We start from the raw sequence: 5,547 nt of genomic DNA, 5'->3' as shown, positions 1-5,547 counted from the left end.
AGTCCTGAAACAAAATAATTACTGAGATTACCATATGCAAAAAATGTTTCAGGCCCAGAGTTCAAGCCCTACAACTGACAAAAAAAAAAGTTATTCTTTAAAAATAAAGGAGAAGGGGCTGGGAAGGCGGCTCAGTGGTAGAGCGCTTGCCTTGCATGCCTGAGGCCCTGGGTTCGATTCCTCAGCACCACATAAGCAAAAAGAAAAAAAAAGCCGGAAGTGGCGCTGTGGCTCAAGTGGTAGAGCGCTAGCCTTGAGCTGAAGAGCTGAGGGACAGCGCCCAGGCCCAGAGTTCAGGCCCCACGACCGGACCCAAAAATAAATAAATAAATAAAGGAGAATTGAAAACGTTCTGTAATAAGCAAAATCTAAACCAATTCGTGACCATTTAGCCCACCATGAAAAGTACATTACAAAAGAATATTACATGAAAAAGGAAGAAAAATAAATAAAATCATGGGGCCTAGGAAAGAATAACTCTCACTTAAAGAATAAAAATGAGAATTAGGCTGGGAAGGTGGCTCAGTGGTACTTGCCTCGCATGCATGAGGCCCTGGGTTCCATTCCTCAGCACTACATAAACAGAAAAAGCCAGAAGTGGCACTGTGGCTCAAGTGGTAGAGTGCTAACCTTGAGCTGAAAAGCTGAAGGACAGTGCCCAGGCCCTGAATTCAAGTTCCAAGACTGGGGGAAAAAAATACAAATATTGAGCCAGGTGCTGGTGGCTTATGCCTTGTAATCCTAACTACTCAGGAAGCAAAGATCTGAAGATTGCTGTTAAAAGCTAGCCTGGACAGCAAAGTCTGTGGGATTCTTATCTCCAATTATCCACCAAAAATCCACAAGTGGAATTGTGGCTCAAAGAGCATTTTCTACATCAACTGAGATCATCCTATAGCTTTCACGCATGTCTTCTTTATGTGACATATTACACTTATTGGTTTACATATGCATCCCTGGAATTAAACCAACTTGACCATGGCATCTGATTATGAATGTGCTATTGAATTTGACCTGCAAGAGTTTTACTGAGAATTTTTGTATCATTGTTCATGAAAGCAATTGCCTATAAGTCTCTGTGTATTTCTGGTCAGTGTTAGAATGAGTGTAATACCTCATAGGAGTTCCTTCTCTTTGTATTTCATGGAGAGAGATGGAGTACTGGGTGGGGCTAGTTCTAGAGCCGTCCCAGTCTCCTGACACGGGATGTGAGTCCGATCCCGGACTTCTTTGTTGGTAGATCCGTTATCACTGTTTCCATCTGGACAGGCATCTGTTTGAGCCTTTAGGCTCAATTTGTTTTTTTTTTTTTTTGAGGGGGGGGCCCAGTGGTGGGGCCTGAACTCTGGGCCCGGGCGCTGTCCCTCAGCTCTTCAGCTCAAGGCTAGCACTCTACCACTTGAGCCACAGCGCCACTTCCGGCTTTTTTCTTTTTGCTTATGTGGTGCTGAGGAATCGAACCCAGGGCCTCGTGCATGCAAGGCAAGCGCTCTACCACGGAGCCACCTCCCCAGCCCCTAGGCTCAATTTCTGTAGGTCAATGGTATCTATAAATTTACCCATCCCTTCTAAACTTTCAAGTTCCTTTGAGGATAGGTTTTTGAAGTATTCCCTCATTTGTGTATTTGTTATTTTTGTGTTATTCCTCTTTTAATCTCCAACTTTTTTTTTTTTTTTTTTGGGTCCGATCATGGGGCTTGAACTCTGGGCCTGGGCGCTGTCCCTCAGCTCTTCAGCTCAAGGCTAGTGCTCTACCACTCGAGACACAGCACCACTTCCGGCTTTTTTCTTTTTGCTTATGTGGTGCTGAGGAATCGAACCCAGGGCCTCAGGCATGCAAGGCAAGCGCTCTACCACTGAGCCACCTTCCCAGCCCCTCCAACTTTTTTGAATCTCTTCTTTTCTTCTGCTTCTTATTTGAGAGATCTGTTTTTAATATGTGTACTCAAACTATAAACTTCGCTCTTACCATTCCCTTTGCTATACCCCAAAGGTTCCGATAGGTCATTTTTGAATTTGCGTTAGATTCAGGAATTTTTAATTTCTCTTTATTTCTTCAGTGGCCTACTCACCACTCAACAATGTGCCGTTCAGTCTCATGTGTTTAAGTATCTTCTGTAAGTTCTAGTTTGATTGCATTATAGTGTGATAGAACAAAGGGAGTTATTTCAATTTTCTTGTATTTGCTAAGATTTGCTTTATGTCCTACAATATATTTTGAAGAAAAATCCATGAACTTATCCAGGTGCCAGTGGCTCATGCCTGTCATCCTAGCACTCAGGAGGCTGAGATCTGAGGATCACAGTTCAAAGCCAGCCCGGACAGGGAAGTCTGTGAGACTCTTATCTCCAATAAAACCACTAGAAAACCAGAAGTGGTGCTGTGGCTCAAGTGGTAGAGTGCTAGCCTGAGATGAAAAGCTGAGGGACAGCGCCCAAGCCCAGAGTTCAAGCCCCATGACCAACAACAACAACAAAAAATCCATGAACTTCTGAGAACAATATGTACACTGGATGAAATACTTTGTGGATGTCTACTAGGTCCATTTGGTCTATGTCTCATTTAATACTATGTTTTGTTGTTTATATTGTGTTCTTGTTTTTTTTTTGGCGGGGAGAGGGTGGTCGTGGGTCTTGAACTCTGGGCCTGGGCTGTCCCTGAGCTCTTCAACTCAAGGCGAGTACTCTACCGCTTGAGCCACAGCGCCACTTCCGGTTTTCTAGTGGTTTATTGGAGATAAAAGTCTCACGTGGACTTCCTGCCTGGTCTGGCTTTGAACCGTGATCCTCAGATCTCAGCCTCCTGAGTATCTAGGGTTACAGGCTTGAGCCACCGGCACCTGTTCTTGTTTTTGCTTTGGATGACGCTGCTATTATTATTGTATTATTATAGTACTGAGGAGTGTTTGTCTGATGAATCTGGTTAAGAACTGCAATTTCTACTTCCTTTCTTCATTGGTATGAGGTGACCTCCCACCTCTGCCTCCAGAGCGGGAACTGAGGCACATGCCACCAGATCTGGCATACAGTAGGGTTTCAAACAGAGACATGTGAGTCCTGAAACAAAGGTCCATTTCATGAGATCCAGAAGTGAGTTTCATAACTTCAACTCTAATACAGTCAACCTGTGCTGCCTTTACAGACCTTGGCCTTGGGTTAAATAGGGGAACTAGATGGCTTCCTTTCCCTTTCCAAAGGTTGTCAGAGTCAAAACGTTGCTATGTTCTTAGTTCCTCATTCTTTTGTAGCACACTGACCCTATTTGTCAGGACGTTTTTATTTTATCATCCCATTCTGCCATCTTCAAGCTGTACAGACTACAATTCCCTGCTGGCTCTTCCACTAAACCAGGAAGGAAGGAAAACCAATGCTGTGCATTCTGATGGCTAAAGGAAGAAAGCCAGGGGAAACCCACAGCAGGGAACACATTCACCAGCCTTCCTTGAATTTCTAGGCCTTTCTAATGAAGGTTTGCTATTCTGAAGTTATCACTGTTATACCAAAACAAAAATGCATCTGTAAACGTAACAAGATTTTCTTTCTTTGAATCTAATTTGGATTTTCTAAAGATGACTAGCTAGTAAGTAATTACGAGGCAATTGTTTCTTGCCATTTGTAATTCTTGGTTGTACTCTAAACCTTTAAATCATAGTTGTTATTCCAGGAGGCTTATGCAGTGAGGACGAATGTAGACTCTGCTGCGGGCTGCCGAGGCAGAGCAGGGCTATGAGAAATCTCTACCTTATGTGTTATGTATCTTGTTGTTTCTATTATGGTATGAGAAATAAAATGTAAACCCTGTTATTAATTCTGCTGTGTAACACACTTTTGAGACAAGGGAATCCAAATGAATGATTAACTCTTAATTTCTTTTCTCAAATCCTTCAGCAATACAGAAAATATACTCCAGAAAATTGTAATTTTGTGTGTTATATACTCAATAAATTTATGCATACTGAATTTCCATTTGTGCTCCATTTATCTAGGTTTGTCTATAAGATCCCTGATCACTATTACAAGAGTAAGACTTAGTCCAAGGAAAAATTGAGGCTGTGGGCTAGTCTGACAACGAAGAGACTCATCACACACGCTGCTCTCCAAAACGCACTGTGCTTTTCCCGTGCCCTGAGCCTCACATAAAGAGCAACCATACAGCCCAGGGAGAAGAGTGCCCCACAGAGCAGCGCTGCCAGCAGGCCCCTGCCTGGCGCCAAGGGAACCCATTCTGGCACGGCAATGATAGGGCTTGAGAAAGGGCTTTGCTTTTGTCAGTTTGTAAACAAACAAACAAACAAAAAAAAACCCTGTCTTGCTGAGTGCCAGTGGCTCATGCCTGTCTATAATCCAGCTACTCAGGAGGCTGGGATCTAAGGATCACGGATCAAAGCCAGCCCGGGCAGGAAAGTCTATGAGACTCCTATCTCCAATAAACCATCAGAAAACCGGAAGTGGTGCTGTGGCTCAAGCGGTAGAGCGCTCATCTGGAGCTGAAGAGCTGAGGGACAGCGCCCAGGCCCAGAGTTCAAGCCCCACGACCTACCAAAAAAAAAAAAAAAAAAGCCTGTCTTTTGGACAGAAGCATTTGCATCTCCAAGTCGGCAATGCACAGACACACTTCCCCCAAATCCACCTCCTTACAAGTCTTAGGATTGAACTCACTTGAGAAGATGGTCTCCACAGACAGAGTTATCTAAGGATCTCAAAATGAGAACACCCTGGTCTCAGGGTGTATGCCACTGACCAGCTGTCACTAGTAGCTGTCAGCTCTTGCTGACAGTTGTCCATGGATTGTCACCATAGCACTGCCAATCATTTGAAGGTATACACAAAGAGCAACTGGAATTGCAACTCAACACACACTCCCAGCTGAAGCTATGCAAGGTGGCAAGCTGTGTTCTTATTCCTGCCCACACCACAAGCAAGCATTCATCCAGTCCATGGTTGACGTGTCTTTTTTATTTTTTTAACTTTTTGTACCTTTTGTGGATGATTTTGTTGTTTAAAATCAAGTGACAGATATTTATAAGTTGGAACATGTTTTCTCTCTGATAATGGGAGTCCTTACTTCAGAGCTGATGCAGAGAATTTAGCAAGTGTTCATTCTTAGGTCTGGGAGTCAGACACTCCCTACAGAGCAAAAAGCGAGTTGGTTGGACATGTGAGTGGATTCCAGAGCAATCACCAGGTGGACAGAGGCACCAAGTAGAGTTGTCAGTCCTTCAGAGTTAACCCAACTGGAGTCACCCAAGTGACCATCCAAACTCACGTCACCTTCCTGTCCAACCATGGTAGAACTGCAGCACAGTTGTGCTGAGAGACCACGGTCAGGGCCCACCCCGAGCCCTGACACCAGCAAAGGCAAGCCTGTGGACCGTCCTCAGTAGCTGCAGCTCAGCTCTGACTCCGTGGCAGAGCTGTGTGAAACACGATTTTACTGTTGCCATGTTTGAGAGGATCTTGGTGACAAGCCAGCCACTTTTCTTTCTCTCTCCTTTCTCCCTCCCTCCCTTTCTTTTTTAGTAGAGTGTTAAGAGAATAGAGAAACAAA

The sequence above is a fragment of the Dipodomys spectabilis genome, unplaced genomic scaffold (assembly GCF_019054845.1).
Source record: "Dipodomys spectabilis isolate Male_0828 unplaced genomic scaffold, ASM1905484v1 ptg000432l, whole genome shotgun sequence".
In the NCBI taxonomy this organism is placed as follows: Eukaryota; Metazoa; Chordata; class Mammalia; order Rodentia; family Heteromyidae; genus Dipodomys; species Dipodomys spectabilis.
The sequence above is the reverse complement of the archived record's forward strand: the minus strand, read 5'-3'. Positions refer to the sequence as shown.